The sequence below is a fragment of the Tasmannia lanceolata genome, unplaced genomic scaffold (genome assembly GCF_043159265.1).
Source record: "Tasmannia lanceolata isolate RefF3 unplaced genomic scaffold, GAP_Taslan_0.1 ptg000012l, whole genome shotgun sequence".
NCBI classification, from domain to species: Eukaryota; Viridiplantae; Streptophyta; class Magnoliopsida; order Canellales; family Winteraceae; genus Tasmannia; species Tasmannia lanceolata.
In genome coordinates, this window is record NW_027518689.1 from 22771776 (window position 1) to 22794521 (window position 22746).

Below are 22746 nucleotides of genomic sequence, written 5' to 3' on the forward strand. Positions count from 1 at the left end.
GCTTGTTATATAACTAATAAACATGGTCGATGGAGGATAAGATCGAAGGATGTCATTCCTCATTAGTTGTTATCGATTATCTAACAAGTTTTAAAGAATATATAGGAGTATATAATCTACTTCATCAACAATCAATCATACGAACGGGGAAAGCCGATGGGATGAATGATTGTGATAAAACAATTATACAACCTATTTATACGTACGTTATATTTGCATCATAAAATATTTTTAATCAAAATTCTTTCCCCTTCCCCATGGTTTCATCTAAACCTCAAGTAAGTGGGTTTAGTTGTTCATGGCGAAGAGAAAAATAAAAGGCATAGAAAATAAAAGAGATGCCATATGAGTATTTGAAAGGAAAAATAAAAGAAAAATAAATAACTTCTCCACTATTTTAGGATAAACTAGACTTATACATCAAATTGGAACTAGAAATAAAGAAAACAAAATAAAAGAAACACTTATTCTTTTTCTTCTCCTTAAAACAATGGTTGAAGCTTCCTTCTTCAATGCCTTGATGTCGCCTTGAGCCTTGAATGATGGTGGATTGGTCCTTGGTCGAGAGAGAAAAGAAAGAGAACTTGAAAAAAAAAGTAAGAGAGAATAAGATAGTAAAAGCTTTAGAGTGGTAGTGAGAAAAAGTAATGTAAGAGACCAAGAGAGGGAGAGAGTATAGAGAGAAAGAGAGAAAAATAGGATCTAGAGAATGTCTTCTTCACTCCAATGTGTAGCTTTCTTCCCCTTCTATTTATATCTCCAAGAAAAGACACAATTTTGGCATCTTTTTGTATTTTTGGAAGCCACTACCTGTAGTTGGTAATTTCTGAAACTCCACCAATTGTTGGTAGCTTTCTCAAACTTCTTCTTTTTGCTTCACAATTTTGGCAACTTTGCACTGTCTTTTGGTAACATTTCTCTTAATTTTTGAATTTTCAACGCGGGAATGGTGGTGATTTTTGGCAAGAAGACAAAACAAAGAATATGAGTGCATGCATATAAGGCCAAATATATAAGACTAGTAAGCAAGTGGGTCCCACAAGTAGTAATGTTTTCCAAAGAAATTATATCCCAAGAATTGTCCAAAACGTGGAGAGCTTTTACCCAATTAGAAATAATCATCACATAATGCCAAAATTTCCAAGGATCTAAAAATAAGAGATCGGTTCTTTCTTTCCCATGCAAAATTTCCATAACACCCATTTCCTTAAGATAAGACAAAACCCCAAGTGAGTCCCACTTTCTATTGTGCATGTATATGCATGGCTTTCCAAAAAACAAAGATCTTATAAGATTGTTTTGCACTAAGGAAAAATTGCAAAATAGCCAAAATCGAAAGCAAATATGGATGGGACCCACTGTGTTGACCGAATATGTGTCCCTTCTTTTTATTTGTGCAACCCAAATTGGTTTTAGCAACTCCCCCAAAAATTCGAAACGTCCATTACTAGCCAAATATATTTTACATGTTATTGGGCAAGTATCTATTCAAATGACAAAATTACCCCTCCACCTCATTCGTACAAAGTTCCCAAATTATCTAATATGATGATCCAACCTTCCATTTGATTGCTATAACATAAATTGACCATCCTTCCCTTTTGTAGCCGATTTGGGAGAGAACTTCCAATTCTAAAATAAAACCTACTTGAATTAGTAAGCTTCACACATTTTCCAATACGTTAAGCCCACTTGTATTCCGTATTCCTGTTAAAATCCAAACACTTGGCGGACCCTACTTCAAAAATAAGAGAGTTTGAGTGTACCACGTGTATGTAGTAAAGAGTGTTAGGTTGCTGTTTTTGCCTCCCTCTCCTTTCCAGCCATACCTTCTAGAATTTTTAATTGAAAAGGACACACTCATCTCACCCTTGTCTCATCAACCGACCCTATTTTCCCGACCAAACCCACTTCAATCCCACAATGATCAAACCCCTATCCTAACCCGAAATACGACCAAGAATCGAAACCCCGACTCCAAATCCCCGACCCGAACCACAACCTGAGTCAACCCAAGTTAGAGCCAAACCCGAACCAAAGTCTAATCCGAGTCTAACCTGAACCGCAACCCGAGTCTAACCCAAGTCCAATCTGGGACCCGAACCGCAATCCGAGCCCAACCCCAAACCTGTCCTTACCCGAGTCCAATACAACCGGTTCATGCCCCAACCGAGTCACACAACGCAATCCAAACTGAGTTGCAACCTTTCCCTCAACCGAGTCACACCCTTTAGCACCGAAACCAAGTCGTACCCTTAGCACCCCAATCAAGTCATACTATGTCATAAACCGAGTCATCTCCAAGCCAAATGCAACCTAAATTTATCCATTTAGATCCAATTTCTCAAAATTCCCAATTTCTAGAACCCAATTCCCAACCCAATTCCATCCCTTACAGAACTACGTGTGGCTTGATCCTCACCGCGAGGTACGTAGGCAACTTGGCACTCCCAAGTTCAGTCACACCTTTCTTCATCTCTTCCATTTCCTTTTCCACCCTTTTCTTTTTCTTAAACCTTTTTTGCATGATAGATGTTTCTTTTTGTCTAGTTGCATGATTAATTACATGTTTAGATTTCTTCAGTATCATATGCTTGTTAGTTGTTTTGCTTTGTTACTTTGCATATTAGTTATTTTACATGATTAGTGGTGTTTGTTAGATTTGGAATTGAAAAGAATTCAAAAATCTTAAAGAATCTAAGAACTCGTAATCACTTAAATTGAAACATCCAAGACATAAAGTTGTAAGGTTCTAAATTTAGAAATCACACTCTAGGTTCCCCAAAATAGAATTCTTGGAATCCATAATTCTCAAATATACTAAGAGTGCAACTAAAATCCATTACATTAGTCTTAGGTGCATGTAACGTAGTTCGCACAATCTAATCCAACTCAAACCAAATGTCATCAATCTCAATAAAATATAAAAAAAGTAGGCATGTAGTTGTATGTAGGATGCACTCCTGGCCCGCATGACTCTAAACTGTGAACGGCTAAACAATTAGAATGCATTTAGGTTAATAAAATCCACATTCACCCCCTAGTTAAAACTTAAACTACTAAAGCATTTAAAAGGTAAAGTCTGACTTTCGTCGGGCAAGATCGATGTTGTACACTTCTTGCGGTACACCTTCCGATCTCGTAACCAGGTAACTTACCCAGAACTCACAACGTAGACCATATATACAGAGTTAATCATGGGTTCTAGATCCCTAATTTAGGTGGCGACTCTGGTCTTGGCTTTTCTCCTAAATTAGGATTTTTATCCCAAATTTACGAGAAAAGCAGGCACTTCAAATTCAACGGACAAATGCGCTATCGTAACACACATCCCCGTGGGCCACCCTCTGGGACGGGATCCACAGATTGACGACTCTGCTGGGGATTGATTACCTAACTTTACAACTTTTAAAAGCTTTAGTCATTTAGGTTATAATTAAAGGGAATAAATTTGAAACAAAACACACACAAAATTCAAAAATTCAAAAAATAAAATAAAAATAAAAAAATAAGAAAAAAGAACCAAAAGATGTGTGCTTACTTGTGTGAAAAAAAAGAACCTTGGTGTTGCTTCATTCATGAACAAAAAGGAAAAAGTGAGAACAATAATCCATGTTCATAAAAACCTTCAAAAGATTAATTAAAGGACTTGAAAGCATTAGATGCGAATCCCCAAACTGCACACATTTACATCACTTGCATTTGCATATCACATACAGACACGTCCTATTTAGGAACCCGGAGTGTTATCTAGCATGGTTGACTGGGAGGTCATGACCCGGTGCCTCTGTGTTAGAGAAGCATTCCACTCTTAGCCTAGTACCTTTATGGTGCATAAACGGATCTGTTAGTTCATGTACTACTACTCTGGACACCGGTAGAGTATATCGAACACGGATTCGCGTTAAGAGAACTCTTGGTCTTACCCCTAGATTACCCCACACATGCATATAGCACTAATATGCGTACATCACGTGTGTGAGCCTAGATTATGATATCCTACCCATTTGTGTCTAGATTAGGCCGTAGTCCATCTTCCAATGGTTACGATCGGTCTTAGGAACACGAACAAAGTCATGAACCAAACCTCTTAGTTTCGCCAGATTAGGGGTTAGGAACTGTGCCTTCCAAGTAAAGCACAAAAAGAGAATGCCATTGAGGTTGGGATAATAATCTCGTTGCTCTTAGATCTAGAAAATCCCATCTCTCATTGATCAACGATTCATTGATCGTGGTTTGAAGTCCTTTAGATTAGGGTTCACTTTCAATGACTCATCTCATAACTCTAGCTTAGGATTTCATCTCCCCTTAAACTAAGGGCATATTCTTCGAGTGCATCCTTAAAACCCCTAAAACGTCATTCCCTTCAAACTAGGGGCATCCCCTTTTGAGGTTCCTTCCTTATCAATTCATTGGTCGCATTTCTTCAATTTTTAAATAAATTAGGTCATCTTTTTCAATGAAAAATCCATCAGTCTCAAATGTGTGTGTGAAATTTGTCCTTCTAGCCAATGCATGTTTTCAATCGAGAACAATATTGTGTCTAAACTCCCAATCTTTTCTTTGTCAGGAGTTCTTGTATTCACCATTGATCATCCAAAAGCAACTTGGATCCGAGTTTCCAATCGTCTTGTGAGAATTTCACCTCTATCTTCTCCCATTGTCGTCTCAATGTCTGAACCAACTGAAAACTCTCAGCCTTCTCGCATTGATGATATGTTGGTCGAACTCACCCGTCAGATGAGCCTACTTCGCGAAGAAAATAAGATCATGAAGGCTTAGTGGGAGGAAAAATCTGGTACTCCCGCTTCAAAAGGAAAGTCTATAGCAACCACATCTGAGGTTCACCCACAACCCAAGTTGTCTCCACTCACCATTGAAGATCAAGAGCAATATGGTCAGGAAAATTGCACTCCAATTCCTTCCCCATAAGAGAAACCCCTTGCTGAGAAATTTGAACTGTTGCTTCAAGAAGTCAAGGACATCAAGAACCGAGAGTCAAGCAATTTTAATCCTGATGACTTGACTCTGTTTCCGAATGTCCATCTCCCTCCAAACTTCCAGATTCCAGAATTCAATAAATACAATGGTACAGGTTGTCCTACTGCTCATTTACAAATGTTCATCATACGGCTACAGTCCCAAGGGTTGAATTCAAAGCAGATGGCTCAGTTGTTTCCCATTTTCTTGACTGACACCGCACGCAAATGGACAAAGGTCAGAACTTGGAATGAGATTACTGAACAATTCATTAAGCAGTTTACTTATGATGACGGATCTGAGGTGACTATCCGTGATCTAGAGGCAACTAAACAGGAGCCCAATGAGACATTTGCTACTTTTGTTAAAAGGTGGAGGAAGCTTGCTGCTTCCATGATGGATCGCCCAACTGAGAAGGAACAATGCGAGATCATGTTAAACAATCTGACCCCAACAATGCTTCAGCATATGTCTGTAGACACCCCCATTTTGCTACGCTTTAAAAAGTAAAAGATTCGGTAGTTTGTCAAGTCTCAAGTCTATATTCCGCAATAGATTAGGCATCAATGCATTTTAGGGTAGATTTCATCTCATTTTAGGTGTTTGGAAGTTGATTCGCAATCCTAAAGGTTTATAGGGTGTTCCAATGGTATCTGGAAAATGAAAGTTCAAGTTTTCAAGCAAGTGAAAAAACCTGCTATTTTTAGAATTTCCAGGGTTTCCCTCATTTTTGCCCATTTTTGCACTTCAGGGGTATTTTGGTCTTTTCCTTTGTTATTCTTTTGATTCTCGAAATGTGTCTGAGAGATTATAGATGATTTCATGAATTTTGGAAAACCTGCTAAATTTAGAATTTCTCAGGGGTTTTACTTAACTTGGAAATTTTATGTGCGAAGGGCATTTTAGATATTTTCAGGGGGTACCAAATGATCATGTTTGATATTGCCCAACAAAAGAAGGAAACTTAAAAACTTTCTATTTTTTAGGTTTGACCATGAAGACTTTCTATTTTTAACTTTCCCCTTTGGGGGCAATCCAATTTAAGGTCATTTTGGTCGCTTTTGGGTGTTTTGATCGAATAATGGTATTTTGGTCCAAAAAATTAATTTTCTACAGGGGATGGTTCGACCATATGTCGAGGGTACACCATGAATGTCATATGGGTTGAGTTTATCAATGAAAAAATTTGAATTTAAAGGATTTTATTGAATTTTTATTGAAAAAAAACCCGAAATACATGTCATATGGCCCATTGGGCTAAAGCCCATGAGGTGGGGGTCCATGTGGGCCCACCCATGTGGGTTGGCCACATAAGTGGGTGCCCCACATGGGGAGGCCACATGCAAAAACTTCCAACATGGGATGAGGTGGTTGGTGACATCATATTTGCTTTAAAAAATAATAAAGAAAAGAAGAGTTATAATTAGAAAGGGCTAGTAAAGTCAGGTTAGTAAAATTGTCATAACTTTTTATCTTCTCATTCAAAAAATTCGTGATTATACTTGTTTCGAACGTCTCAAAAAGATCTACAACTTTCTAGTTTATCACTTTTTCTGAATCAACCCTTAAATAAGTCGAAAATGAGCTCAAACGTGGACAGCCCTCTTTGGATGAAAATCATTCATAAAAGCTAGTTTCCTATATGAGAAGGCTTCTAGATTAATCTTGAAGGATCTATATTGTGTAATTTAGCATGTCTTATTTGACAAGAAATTAAGATTAGAATCTAATTAAATTTGAAAACAAGAAAGAAAGGAAGCAAGAAGAACAAATTGGAAACATGCTAAAGAAAGAAGCTCTCACATTTGAAACTAATAATTTTCTCTCAACCCAAATCTTTTCTATAAAAGCAAGCACACACAACCTTTGGGTTTCTTCTTGAAACTTCATCTAACCCTAGGGGAAGATCTGAAAATTCATCCATCTCTCTTGCTCCTTGCTTGGAATTTTGTTCCATTCTTTTGGTGTTCATCTCTTCTACTTGGTTCTTCAAAAAGAATTCTCATATTTCTTCGACATAATCAACATATTGGAGATATTCTTTGGGGGTTTTCTTTGCTAATTGAAAGGGTAAGACAAAGCGTATATCCGATGATTACTTACCCTAGAGACAAGGAGAGCTAGCAAGGTTGGTATTCCAAAACCCTCTTTCATATATCTTAAACTAGAAGCATGCTAGGATTGAATTTGTGATTTTTTTATAAAGTCATGAATATTAAAGAATTTGAATGTGAAATTTTAAGGAGATTAGATCAAGTTTAAGTTATTTCATAATCTGAAATTTTTCTTGAAAAATCTATTTTTTATATTAAAATTGAATTTTCGGAAAGAAAAGGGTTTAAAATCCAATTTACAAAGCAATTATAACAAACCTTTACAAATTTTTGAATTTTTCAATCTCTGAGTGTTTTGCACATTAATAAGTGTAGAAATTTGGAATTTCGAAGAATTTTGACTTCGTTTTGACCGCGATTTGACCTTTTGAACTTTACCCTCAAAGGGGTAAAATTCTAAAGATTGAATTTAAAAAGATGTCAAAACAGATCCAAAATCAATGAAAATTTAAACATAACATAATTTTAAGATTTTGAATTAGTACGAATTGTTTGATGAATTCTTGATTTGATTTAAAGGGTTTAAAAATTCATTTAACTTTAGGGGTATTTTTGGAAAAAACCAATTTTCGAAAAATCTATAAGGTTTTCAGAAGTGAAATTTGGATGAGAAGCAAATTAAATCTAATCTAATCTCCTGTGAAGTTTTCAATATTTTTGGTTGCTGTTGGATATTTGTTTATGATTTTTTATGTCAAATCATGCATGCTGTATTAAATCTGAGAAAAATAGTAAATTGCAATGAAAACTTCTGAAAATATTTGTTTGATAATTATTACTGGAATTACATGTTTTCATAAAGTTTAAACGGATTTGGATTTGATTTACTATGTGTTTCTTTGTTAATTCATAATCTGGATAGATATTTGTAAAATCGTAAATTAATAGTAAATCATTCTTAAAATTTATGAAACTTTTACAGTAATCCTTTCTGATTGTAATAAAGTTTCTGTAGAAATTTCATATTGTTTTGAATTGATTTGCTATACGTTACTGTGTTAATTTACAATCTGGACAGAAACTTTCAACATTGAAAAACTAATAGCAAAACACATTTAAAATCTATGAAAATTTTATAGTAATCTTATCTAATTAAGGAGAAGTTACTGTAAAAATTTTATCTTGTTCTGAAAAGATTTGCTATATGTTGATGTGTAAATCTACAATCTGAATTGAAACCTTTTAAAATCCTTAAGTAAATCGAATTAAAATCAAATTGTTTTAAAAATTTCCAGATGATCATAATATTCCATCACGTATTCAATCATTAAATTATCAAAATAGAAACCTTAGGAATCACTGATTTCCTTGGTAAAATCCTGATGCTGTGATAGTTTAATGGCTGAAATCGCATTCATAATCGTATACTAATTGTGATCAATCCTTGACAATTTGAGCATGTAAATTATAGTACGATATTGGCTCCGAGGTCTATTGTCCACGAAAATTCTGAGAAACATGCCAGGCAATAACGTACTATAACTTAGATGTTAAATTGTGCGAGGTGAGAGCGCACGATTCCCTTTCATGAATGCGATCTAAGCATGAATTTTATCAAGCCTTAGAGCCTTTGGTATTCCTTAGATGTTAGGAATCAGAAACCTTTTAAAGACCTGAAAATCTTTCATTTCAACAAACTGAATTGATTTAATCCATGTCTTTGGAACCGTTGGATTGCGGTCTCCCATCGTAGGATCCTTTAGAGCCTCTTAGGAACACTCACGTCACGTTGTGTTCTAGGTTTTAGGGAGTCCTAGAGTTAGGAGTTCAGCCTCATCATTGACGCTTGCTATGGATAGCAACCGTGCCATAGGTCTAGTTACACTAGTCACCCAATCTTTCCCTAGGACAAGCCTAGTAAACTAGGATGTAGGCTAACCTGCATTAGTCTAAGGAACAACTTGCATTTAGATAAGAATCATATAGCACCTTAAATGAAATTCTAAGATAATAAAATCCTCAACTTGAATTAAATAACTTCTCCTAAAACTGTTGAAACAATCAATCCCGTCTAGGTCGGTGTCTTAGTTGAGTTAGGCATAAGTAGCTTAGCTTAGGTGCACCGAACTACGTCGACTCTGATCCCAGTGAGGCTTGGGTATGTAGGCAGCTTGGATGTCTGATGGCATACCAACCGCGAGTCGGCACTACAACAAAGGCAATCTATGAACCCTAAGGTTTCTGTTTCAAAAAAGTTAGGGATTGAATTTCTGATGAAAAGTTAAGGTTTTTTTGGAGATTTTTACTGACTTTTGTATTGATTTGCTATTAAATTGTGATTTAATATAATTAAGACCAGATTGCTAGGATTAGACAGTAACCCTAAGCAATCAAACTCCAACTCAGTTGAAACTTTTCTAGTAACAAGATATGGAGGATTGTGGCTTACGGGAAAAATTTCATGAATTATCATTAAGATTTGATATCAATTTCTGATTTTTCAAAATTCAAATCAGATTATAGATTAACACAGTAATCTATATCATATAAATTTTAAATTAATCCAAACTTTTACAGAATAAAGATATAGATGATTAAATCTTACTGAAGAATTTGCACGAATTAGCATTAAGATTAGATATCAATTTTTAATTTTTCAAAATTTAAATCAGATTATAGATTAACACAGCAACCTATAGCATATCAATTTCAAATCAACTTAAACTCTTACAGTCTAAAGATAATCATGAGATTAGACTACTGTATGACTTTCATTGATTTTTATTACGATTTGATGAACATTTAAATTCACACAAAAATAAGATAAAACCAAAGAATTACTTAAAAAGCAAACCTAATGGTATCCTAAAATCAAATAAAAACTTTCAGTATATATATAATAGATTATAAATTTTCTATCAAAATTTCAAAACTTAAAAATCAAATCTCCTCCATAAAATTGGTTTTTTAATATAAGAGATCAATTTGTTTCCTAGGCATTAAAACCCGTTTATTAAAATAAATTTTAAAACCTTATCAAATCTTTGTAAAATTAATTGAAAATATTTCTCTAACATTCCAGTAACCAAAGTTAGTGGTTTGTAAGGAAAAATTTTAAAAATATATTAATTTAATAAGAAAAATAATTATGGCCCCTAAAACGGGGAAGTGATTAGAAAACAGTAAAAACCATGTTTTTTTTAAAATATTTTTCAATAGAAACCTTCATTTATTATTAATATTTAATTCTGAAAATGTTCATCAATTTTTAAAACCATTTAGTATTTATTAAAAATAGCCGAAATTTAAAATAATTAATAATCTGATTAAACAAACTCCAAAAAATATAAAAATTTTTGGGTGATCTAAAAACCTTGTAAAACTAGTATAAAAAAACTTTCACTAAATTTGCATATGATTTGATATACGTTTGGCTCCATTCATCAAGAAATAACCATTTTCGGGGTTATTCTTTGAAAAATAGAATGAAAAATAAAACGTCCGAACCGCGGTTGGAAATTAAGTTTCCAGTAGTTTTGTATTTTATATAAAATCCAGAAAATATCAGTTTTTAAAAAGAACCATGTTTTCAAACACTTGCTTTGATAATCTAATTTAAATCCATATTGAATAAAAACAAAAGAAAACCATTTTTAAATGGAGGAAAATTAATTTTTGGATCAAATTTTGGATTTTGAAAACTCATAATCTATATTATAACATACTGGAATTTCAAAGAAAAATTTGTTAATTTGATCCATCAAAATTAAAACCCTAGCATGCTTTTTCTACTTCACAAAGATGAGGAATCCTTACCGTTGATCGCGATCATTGTCTCTAGGGTTGGTGATCCAAGTTATACGCTTTGTCCAACCCTTTTATACGCTAAAAAAGATCGAAAGAACACTCCAATAATTCTTGATTGTGTGATGCCTTGGAGAAGAAGAAGGAATTCAAGAATTCCTTTTGTGAAGAACACTTGAGAGAGAGATAATAGTTAAAGAGAGAAGAGGTTTTTTTTTTTTTTTTTTCTTGGGAGGAGAGAGAAAAATGACGAATTTGGATTTTTTCAATCCTTTCTAGCATTGTTTGCTTTGATTTTTATACAAAAAAAAGCTAGGGTTAAGAGAGAAATAGTAATTTCCAATGTGAGAGCTCCATTTTTGGCTTGTTTCCAATTTTCCCCTCTTGCTTTCTTTCTTTCTTATTTCCAAATTGGATTTGATTCCAATCTTAATTTCTTAACAATCAAGACATGCTATTCTCATTCCACATTGCTTCTTTGGAAGAAAACTTTTTTAAGTAATCATTCCTCTTTTCTTTCTTTCCTTCTTTTTATTTTTTATTCTTTTTATTTTTTTTTTAACAAATATGATGTCACCATTGTGACATCATCAAGGTTGGGTGCTCAACTCATGTGGGTCAACCATGTGGGCCGCCCACCATGGTGGTTGACCCATATGGGTGAATCCACATGAGCTCCATCTTTGCGGGCTTTAGCCCAATTGGCCATTTCACACGGGTTTCTGATTTTTCCGTAAAAAATCAATAAAATCTTTCTAAATTCAACATTCTATATATGGACCAAACCCCTTTGACATTTATGTGCATCCCTCACACATGATCGGACCATCTTTTTTGGAAAATAACTTTTCGGACCAAAATGCCACTATTTGACCGTTAGACATCCAAACGCGACCAAAATACCCTCAGATTGATTCACCCCTAAAGGGAAAAATTAAAAATGGAAAGTCTTTGTGGTCAAACTTCAAAAATAGAAACTTTTAAAATTGGGTCTTTTTGGTGAGCAATATTAAACAGGATCATTTGGTATCCCCTGAAAATACCCAAAATGCCCTCAACACTTATAATTTCCAAATTATGCGAAACACCTGAGAAATTCTAAATTTAGCAGGTTTTTCAAAAGTCAGGAAATCATTCATAATCTCTCAGACATATTTCGAGGATAAAAAGAATTACACAGGAAAAGACCAAATTACCCCGAGGTGCTAGAATTTGGCGAGACTAGGGAAAATCCTGAGAAATTCTAAAAATAGCAGATTTTCAAAAATTTATGAACGGACTCAAGATTTCTTAGACACATCTTAGGGACCAAATATGATATGTTTGGAAATGTCTAAAATACCCCCGAAGTGCAAGACCAAGAGAAAATCTTGAGAGATCTAAATTTAGCAGGTTTCCCAAATCTTACGAAATTACTCTTAATCCATCAGCTGTACCCTCGAGATGGTTTTGGACATATGAGAAATGATTGAAATATCCATAAGATGATGAAAATGTGGAAGCCCCATGAGTTTCTAAAAATAGCAGCTTTTTCAAAATTTGTAAAATCACTAAAGATTTCTCAAATATAACTCGGGGGTCAAATGAGACATATCGGGAATGACCAAAATACCTCTGCAGTTCAAAATAGGCAAAAATGAAGGAAACCCTGAAAATTCTAAAAAATAGCAGGTTTTTTTATTTGCTTGGAAACTTGAACTTTCATCTTCTAGAGGCCAAAGGAACCCCCTAGAGATCTTCAGGATCATGAATCAACTTCAAAACTCCCATAATGAAATGAAATCTATCATAAAATGCATGGATGCTTAATCTAATGCTGAATACGGATTCAAGACTCGATGATACTACCGAATCTTTTACTTTTTAAAGCGTAGCAAAATGGGGGTCTCTACACCATGGAATCGAAGTATCCCCTCATTTATTCACCTTCATGTCTGCCAAATCTCACTAAAGTTAACAGTCGATGTTCTGTCATAGCAAGAAATGTTCATCCAAATCCTCAACCGAATAAATACCTGTTTAACTCAATCATCCCCAGCAAAACCATTCAACCCTATGTCGTTCATTTCTCTCAAGAAACCCGAATTAGGACTAAATTCGTCTAAGGTCTTTGAGTGGATTAGCCATTCACTCATACCATATCATTGCTTCAGAGTGGACTATTCGTTCACGAATACCGTATTATTGCTTCCGAGTGGACTATTTGTTCACGAAGACCGTATCATTGCTTCCGAGTGGACTATTCGTTCACGAAGACCATATCATTGCTTCCGAGTGGACTATTCGTTCACGAAGACCATATCATTGCTTCCGAGTGGACTATTCGTTCACGAAGACCCTATCATTGCTTCCGAGTGAACTATTCGTTCACGAAGACCCTATCATTGCTCAGAGTGGACTATTCGTTCACGAAGACCGTATCATTGTTTCGAGTGGACTATTCATTCACGAAGACCCTATCATTGCTTCCGAGTGAACTATTCGTTCACGAAGACCCTATCATTGCTTCCGAGTGGACTGTTCGTTCACGAAGACCGTATCATTGCTTCCGAGTGAACTATACGTTCACGAAGACCGTATCATTGCTTCGGAGTGGACTATTCGCTCACAGAGACCGCATCATTGCTTCCGAGTGAACTGTTCGTTCACGGAGACTGCTTCCAAGTGGACTATTCGTTCATGAAGACCGTAACATTGCTTCCGAGTGGACTATTTGTTCACGAAGACCGTATCATTTCTTCCGAGTGGACTATTCATTCATGAAGACCGTATCTCAGCTTTCGAGTGAATTAATCATTCACTTAGACCATTCTGGACTAGCTTCGCTTAGGGCCTTAAGTGAATTATCCATTCGCTTAAATCATTCTGGACTAGATACGTCTATGGCCGCTAAGTGGATTACCCATTCACTTAGTTCATTCTTTATTCATTTGGTTAACCCATTATCTATCCATTGAACTCATTCACTTCCGGACTAGATTCATCTAGGGCCATTAAGTGGGATATCGAATCACTTGATCTGTTCATTTTCTTCTATTCAGTCAATTCTCAAACTATTCATTCTTCACTAATCTTTTTTCGAGGACTAGATTCGTCTAAGGCCATTAAATGGGCTACCCACTCATTTAATCCGTTCGCTATCATTTCAGGACTAGATTTGTCTAGGGCCATTAAATGGGCTACCTATCATTCAGGACTAAATTCGTTTATGGTCATTAAGGGGGTTATCAACTCACTTAATTCGTCCACATCACTTTCGATCTATTTGCTTAATCCATCTACTCTCTTCACCCACTATCTTTTCTGGGCTAGATTTGTTTAGGGCCTCTAAGTGAATTATCATTCACTTGGAACATTTTCCACCATTCGCCATTCGCTCAGATCGTTTCTCATCATATGTCATCGCTCTTTTCTTTTAGTGGTTCCAATCTATGATCTTTCATTAGGTGGCATTGCATGCATTTGCATTTAGGTTGCATTTTCTGTCGTGGACCCTTTGATTGGCAAAAGCTACGCAAAATGTCGTTTTCTCTTCGGCTTTGGCATACAGTCACTACGTGACTTCTGACAAAGAGGGTCATCTGTAGACATCCCCATTCTGCTCCGCTTTATCCAACAAAGGATCTCATTAGTTTTCATCATGTTGGGTCAGTTTCCTGAGTACCTTCATTTTCCAAGTCAATTCCCAGCATTTCCCTCGCTTTCCCTCGCTTTCTATTTTCCATCCAATCTCCATCATTTTCCAAGGGGTTTTTCCGTGAAAAATTTACATTCCAAAGAGGTGCATTTTCGGCTAATTGGAGTGAAGTCCACCATTTTGCATAAGCTCGAATTCTTTAGAGGACTTGGTTAATCTAAAGTGGGCCCACTTACTCAATTCAGTTCAACTCAAGAAATCAATGAATTTGGTCCATAATGAGTGGGACCCGCCAGATGCTATTAGAACTATCTTATTTTGGTATTTAAAGAAATATGGATTTATGGCTATTCATGTAGGGCCTAATTACAATTTTTACATGGTATAAAATTCGAATTTTAGAGGAATGTGAGTCTCGGTCAAAGAAGGGATTGCCCATATATGTGTTAGAAGAGGTCCAATTCAAGTTGTCAATCCTAGGTGGGCCCCATCTTGTCTTGAGAGAGATAAAGCATCTTGTGTGGATCCCATCTCGAACCAAAATGAGAACAAGACTCTTTGAGTTTTGCTTGGTCAAGGAGGAATCGGATGAGGATTTTGGGTTTGGGATTTATTTTATCAATGCATCTTGTGTGGGTCCCACTACGAGCTTATCTAAATCTCAAGAGTGAATAAGATCAAGGGTTTATTGGACATATGAATATCACTCTTTAGATGAGTGGTTGTGATGCAAGCTTACAAAGATCCCACAAATAGCAGACGTAGGGTGGCATTGGCAAAAATTGTTTCTCATCCCTTTTTAGCAACACCAACAAGATCGTGAGCAACTTTTTATTTTCAGCAACTTGTGCCTTCTTTTCTCATATTTCTTAAAGAGGAAAGTTGATTTTTATCTCTTGATTTTCTACTAGAAGCAGGTCACGTTGGATTTTCTAGGAAGAAAAAAAAAAGAAACTCTCTTTATATAGGCAAACGGCTCACACTCACTTAAAAAGCAAGTCATCTTGGGAGATTCATTTCTAAGAAAAGAACAGAGCATATATCTTCACTCCCTATTTTGAGCAAGGAACTTTTGAGGAGCTTTAATCTTGTCCCTCCATTTGTCTCCTAAGCTTGATCTTTAATATTCCCCCTACAACTTTACATGCTCCAAAGTTGGCAACTCTTGGAAATCCTCCCTTATAAATATCTCTCACCATCCCTCATTCCTGGAGAGAAAAACATATTCCCTCCCTCTCCACAGCTAGCCGAACCCCTTTCTTCCCTTTCTTCCCTAGCTATCCGACCACCAAGGCCCAATCCCTCTTACCCCCCAATCGCATTGGTACAGCACTCTCCCTCTCTCTTGCATTGTTGGTGGGCAAGGATCCATGGCCTCCTTATTTGCAATCAAGTTGTATTGAAAGCCTATTGTCATCAACGGAGTAAAAAGAGATCTCATAATCCTACCTGATGGGGTATGAAAAATAGCAGCCAATTAGCTGTCGACACGTGGCCCCAGGATGGCCCACCACAAATCCAGCGTCGGCCCAGGGGTAGTCTTGTAATTACCTAAGAGTAGGTAAACTTAAACCCGTAAGAGGCCGACACCTGTCCTGGGGTAGGTAATCCAACCACCCTAGGTTTCCCTCTATAAATGGCTTTTCAGGGCTTAGAGCAAAGGGTAATAACTTCTCAACCACCACTCTTAAAAACTAGCTCTGCACTCCTGCTCGTACTGACTTGAGTGTCGAAGGGCCTGTCCGGAATAACTACTCCGGGTTGGTCTTCTGACCTCGTGTGCTCTTGTGCAGGACTCAGCTCCTTCACTTCGGCTCCTCGGGTCCTCCAGCTCAGCTCTTACGTCACTGCCGTATCTGTTACCGATTTTAGGCCTAACAGATTGGCGCCATCAGTGGGACTGCGAACTAAAAGCTGTTCAAATCCCCTTATAAAATGGCAGGATGGAAGAGTGCCCGGGTACCAACCGTACTGAATACCCGAGCCGTGCTACCTCGCAGGACCCGGAGCGAGCGAATCGCTTCACAGGTGGTGGCTACTTCTGCTACAGCAGAACAGAGCCCAGCTCGTTCGGAACACCTCAATCCCACGCCCACTCTGGATCAAGTTCAAGCTCTCTTTCAACAGATGACGGCTCTTGTCGGTCAATATCAACAACTAATCCAAGCGCCTCCCCAACATCCTCCAGAAGCTCCACGACCTGTACAGGAAAGGTCGAATCCCCACAGGGGAGAGTCAGCGCTCCACGATGAAGACCGGACTCACCACTCAAGGCAAGTCCATCACTCCAGAACCAGGCATGCCCATACGGAACCTCACCACCGCCGGAGGTCACGGTCCCGCTCCGCGCGAAAGCACCTGGCCTAAGAAAAATCCCTACCTCGTCGAAGGAGTCCGGAAAGTCAGTCCGGCTTCGCCGAGAGCCAATCGATTGAGAAAAACAAATCGTTGGACCAAGCATATAGAAGAGCTGATCCGATGCTGCGGAGGATAGAAGAAATAGATCACCGTATTGAAGAGCTAGCAAAGGATCAGAGCCGGCCTGCTGCGAGGATGTTCTCAATTAGAACGCCGTTCACCGACGATGTTATGAGCGCCCCAGCGCCCAGGGGGTTTAAAATGCCAACCGTCCGGCAATACGACGGGACCTTTGATCTTGTGGGCCATTTGGAAATGTTCAGAACGATGATGCTCCTCCACGGCGCATCCAATGGTTTCCTCTGTAGAGCATTTTCGACCACACTGACTAGTGTGGCCCGTGACTGGTACTCAAGGATCAAACCGAACTCCATCAGCAACTTTGAAGACTTTGGGGACGATCTGGTCCGCCATTTCATGAGTAGCCGTAGGCCAAGGAAAACCACAATATCATTGATGGCCTTGCGATAAGAGGACAACGAACCTCTGGAGGTGTTCGTCAGCCGCTTCAACAGGGAGGCACTCCAAGTGCCGAATTTGGATCCCTCAGCCGCCATGAACGCGCTCCTCGCATGCGCTAGATCCAACGATTTCCGCCGGTCAGTGGGTCGCCAAAACCCACACTCATTGGCGGATCTGATGGCCGGAGCGGAGGAATATATAGCAGTGGAAGAGATGCTAGTGGCCCTAGACTCCAATCAAAGGAGAACCTCTGAAGACAAGAACCCTACCAAGCAGCGTAGGGATGATAAGGCCCTCAGAAGAGAGAAGTCCCCCCAGAGGAGGGAAGAGAACTTTACTCCTCTCAACACCTCCCGGAGACACATACTGGCCGCAATCAGAGGAGAAGAGTTCGTAAGGTGGCCGACCAGAGTGATCTCCAAGGGAAGTAGGAGAGACAAATCGAAGTACTGTCGGCTCCACAGGGACCACGGTCACGACACAGACGAGTGCTGGTAGCTCAAGGAAGAAATCGAGCTGCTGATTGGTCGGGGATACTTGAAAAAGTACGTCCGAGGTGACATCCACAGAAGAGAGCACAGAGAAAAGAGTCCCCAGGGCCAGAACCCTCGACGGTCACAGCTGCCCCCTGCCCGGGATCAATCTCCCCTGCCATCCAGTCCACGATAGGAGCAACGCCGGTCCCAGCCAAAGGGGGTCATCAGCACGATTATGGGCAGACCTGCCGCTGGGGGCACATCATCTACTGCTCGAAAAGCATATGCACCCCGAGCCAACACCGTGCACACATGCAGCAAAAAGATGAAGACGGAGAATGAGATCTCCTTTTCAGATGCGGATCTCGACAACTTGATACTGCCACACGACGATGCCCTAGTCCTAACTATGCTCGTCGCGAACTGGGAAGTGAAGAAAATCCTTGTCGACAACGGGAGTTCGGCAAATATCCTGTACTATCATGCTTTCCAGAAAATGATGATACGTGACGACCGTTTGAGGCCGGCAAACTCCGATCTGTTCGGTTTCTCAGGGAAGGTCGTGAAAGTGGAAGGACAGATTGAACTCCCAGTCCTCGTCGGAGAGCCGCCCTGTCAAGCCTTCGCGATGGTCAACTTCCTGGTAGTGAGGACCACTTCGGTCTATAAAGCTATCTTGGGACGACCCGGCCAGAACTTAATCCGCGCAGTCGCTTCAGCGTATCACTAGAAAATGAAATTCATAACGCCAAACGGCGTGGGAGAAGTCCCGGGAGACCAACCACGGTCCAAGGAGTGCTATGCCATGGCACTCAAGGGCAAAAATGCGGTGGAATCGCTACCGATTGAGCTACTCGATTTGAGGGACGAAGCTCAGGGGACCTAATCCGCCAAAGACCTCATCTCCATCCCTCTGTGCAAAGGCGATAATGAGAAAGTCGTTCAGATCGGCTCCTCTTTAGGCGGCAGCACCCGGCATAGCCTCACTCAGTTTCTTCAGGACAATGCAGACGTCTTTGCATGGGCTCCCATTGACATGCCCGGCATAAACCCGGAGGTCAGCACTCACAGACTTGGTGTTGACCCGACCTGCAGGCCAATGAAAAAAAGAAGAAGACATTTCACCCTCGAAAGGCGGCAGGCGATAAAGGAAGAAGTGGAGAGGCTCTTAAGGGCTGACTTCATTTGAGAAATCCAATACTCGGACTGCCTGGCAAACGTGGTCCTGGTAAAAAAGACAAATGGGAAGTGGAGGACCTGCGTTGATTTCACCGATCTGAACAAAGCCTGTCCCAAGGACAGCTACCCGCTCTCGAAGATCGATCAGCTCATTGATGCCACCGCAGGTCATGAATTGCTGAGCTTCATGGACGCCTTCTCCGGATACAACCAGATCAGAATGTATGAGTCAGATATACCGAAGACTTCCTTTATAACAGATCAGGGGACATACTGCTACCGTGTCATGCCCTTCGGCCTAAAAAATGCCGGGGCCACGTATCAGAGGCTCGTAAACAAGCTCTTCCAGAAATAGATCGGCCGCAACATGGAAGTCTATGTCGATGATATGCTGGTCAAAAGCCGAAGTGCGCAAGATCATGTATCCGACTTGAGAGAAACATTCCAAGTCCTAAGAGAGCATAACATGAAGCTCAACCCCACCAAGTGCACTTTCGGCGTCAGCTCGGGAAAGTTCTTAGGGTTTATGGTAAGCCAAAGAGGGATATAGGCCAATCCAAAGAAGATCAAGGCTGTGGTGGAGCTCACTCCACGGAAAACCATCAGGGAGGTACAACGGCTAACGGGAATGGTGGCGGCACTGGGGCGCTTCATCTCAAAGTCCGTAGAGAGATGCCTGCCTTTCTTCAACGTCGTCAAAGGGATCAAGACAGCACCTTCGACAGAGGAGTGCCAGATCGCATTCGAGGAACTGAAGCGGTACTTATCCTCCCCACCGCTGTTAACAAAGCCGGAACCGGGGGAGGAGCTGCTCCTGTACCTGTCCGTGAGCCCCATGGTTTTGGCAGCCGTCCTAGTTCGAGAAGAGCACAGCTAACAAAAACTGGTCTACTATGTTAGCAAGGTCCTGCACGATGCCGAGATCAGGTACCAGCGGGTCGAGAAATTGGCCTACGCCCTGATCATGGCAGCCAGAAAATTGAGGCCGTATTTTCAAGCCCACACGATAAAGGTCCTGACCGATCAGCCACTCAGGCAACTTCTCCATCGACCAGACACCTCGGGACGACTAGTGAAATGGGTCGTGGAGCTGAGCGAATTCGATATCCAGTACATGCCTAGACCAACGATCAAGGCTCAAGTTTTGGCAGACTTCGTCGTTGAATGCACCGTCCCCCAGCAGAGTACTGAATCGGAAATTGTCCAAACCCCGGCTGTGGAGAAGGAAATTGCAGTGGAGGAGCGAATAGAAGCTGGGACTGAACCAATAAGAGCAAAAATCGTCCCCATATAGGCAGAACAGGATCCATCGACCACCGAACGGCTCTGGGAAGTGTACGTGGACGGATCTTCGAACAAGGGTGGCTGTGGAGCTGGTTTGGTTCTCACCGGGCTTGACAACTTCACTTTACGCCCTAAGGTTCGGATTCAGCGCGTCCAACAATGAGGCAGAATATGAGATCCTCCTCGCCGGTATGAACCTAGCAGTCCAGATCGGCGCCCAAAGGCTGAAAGCGTACTGCGACTCCCAGCTGGTTGCAAACCATATTCAAGGGGTCTATGAGGCCCGCGACGAACGTATGATCAAATACCTCTTCAAGGTCTGCCAGTTAGCCAGCAAGCTCAAAGATTTCGAGGTCATCAGAATCCCTAGAACAAAATATGCAAAAGCGGATGTGCTGTCTAAACTGGCTGCATCCGGATACACCACCCTCTGGAGTATATGTATGGAGTTTATACAGAAATCCAGTATCGAAGATGAGGCCGGCGAAATAATGCAGGTGGAGCACGAGTCCTATTGGATGGACGAAATCATTGAATACCTACGTAGCGGGAGGCTTCCCGAAGCCAAGAAGGAGGCCCGCAAAGTGATACAGAGAGCAGCCTGGTTTTCCCTCGATGGTGAGAGCCTATACAAAAGGTCATACACCCTCCCATACCTAAAGTGCCTCCGGCCCAGCAACGCCGCATACACCCTGGGGCAAGGCCCTGGCAATCAAAGTGCTGCTGAGAGGCCTGTACTGGCCAACCTTAAGGCAAGACGCTCTGGACTTGGTCAAGAAGTGCGAGAGATGCCAAAAGTTCTCTCCCACCATCCACCAACCTGCTGTGTCTATGGCCCCGATCATCAGCCCACTTCCCTTCGCAGTATGGGGGATGGACATCTTGGGCCCCTTTCCACCAGCCTCCGGAAGTAGCGCGTTTGTAGTAGTGGCCATTGACTATTTCACCAAGTGGGTGGAGGCCGAACCTCTAGCCCAGATCACAGAGCAAAACGTGCAGAACTTATTTTGGAAGTCGGTGGTTTGTAGATTCGGGATCCCACGCGTCTTGATAACATACAACGGTAGACAATTCGACTGCCGGTACTTTCGAAAGTTCTGTTCCGACTTGAAGATCGAACAGAGATTCACTTCAGTAGCTCACCCTCAGACGAATGGGCAGACCGAAGTAACGAATAGAATCTTGCTTCAGGGGATTAAAAAGAGGCTGGACGAAAAGGCTGGCCGATGGGCAGATGAACTTTATCATGTCCTATGGGCGTATCGCACCACCCCACGCACACCAACGGGGGAGTCACCATTCAACTTGTCCTTCGGGATGGAGGCCGTAATATCCGTTGATGTGGGCACCCCATCTCCCAGAGTTACCAACTTCAACGAACAGCTCAATGGAGACGGGCTCTGCGCAAATCTCGACTTACTGGAAGAAGCCCGAGAAGAGTCCCGAATTAGGGTCGCTACCTACAAGCAGAAAGTGTCCAACTATCATGATTTGAAGATACGCCACACAGAATTTCGAGCAGGGGATCTAGTCCTAAGGAAAGCTGCTATCTCCCAACCGAAGAAGATCGAAAAACTCTCCCCGACTTGGGAGGGGCCGTACAGAGTAAAAGAGGTGATTCACCCGGGAAGTTATAAGTTGGAGACGCTTGGGGAGCACCTACTACTCCATGCCTGGAACTCGAAGAACCTCCGAAAATACTATCAGTAGTAGACCAGCCGGGGCAAAAGTGATTGTAAATGTATGTATTGAATGTGAATGATAGAGGCTCTTTTGGAAATCTCCTCGCGCTACTTGAAAACCCAGTTCACTAAAACTAGGGTACTCACTGCTTGGTTCGCCTTGGCTCATCTCCGCAAAGACCGGGAGCGCACTCCTGGTCAGGAACAACTTCGGACAGCAAAAACCAAAGCTACTTGGAAACCCAGTTCACTAAAACTAGGGTACTCACTGCTTGGTTCGCCTTGGCTCGTCTCCGCAAAGACCGGGAGCGCACTCCTGGTCAGGAACAAGTCCGGACAGCAAAAACCAAAGCTACTTGGAAACCCAGTTCACTAAAACTAGGGTACACACTGCTTGGTTCACCTCGGCTCGTCTCCGCAAAAGACCGGGAGCGCACTCCTGGTCAGGAACAAGTCCGGACAGCAAAAACCAAAGCTACTTGGAAACCCAGTTCACTAAAACTAGGGTACTCACTGCTTGGTTCGCCTCGGCTCATCTTTGCAAAAGACCGGGAGCGTACTCCTGGTCAGGAACAAGTTCGGACAGCAAAAACCAAAGCTACTTGGAAATCTAGTTCACTAAAACTAGGGTACTCACTGCTTGGTTCGCCTCGGCTCATCTCCGTTAGGACCGGGAGCGTACTCCTGGTCAGGAACAAGTCCGGACAGCAAAAACCAAAGCTACTTGGAAACCCAGTTCACTAAAACTAGGGTACTCAATGCTTGGTTCG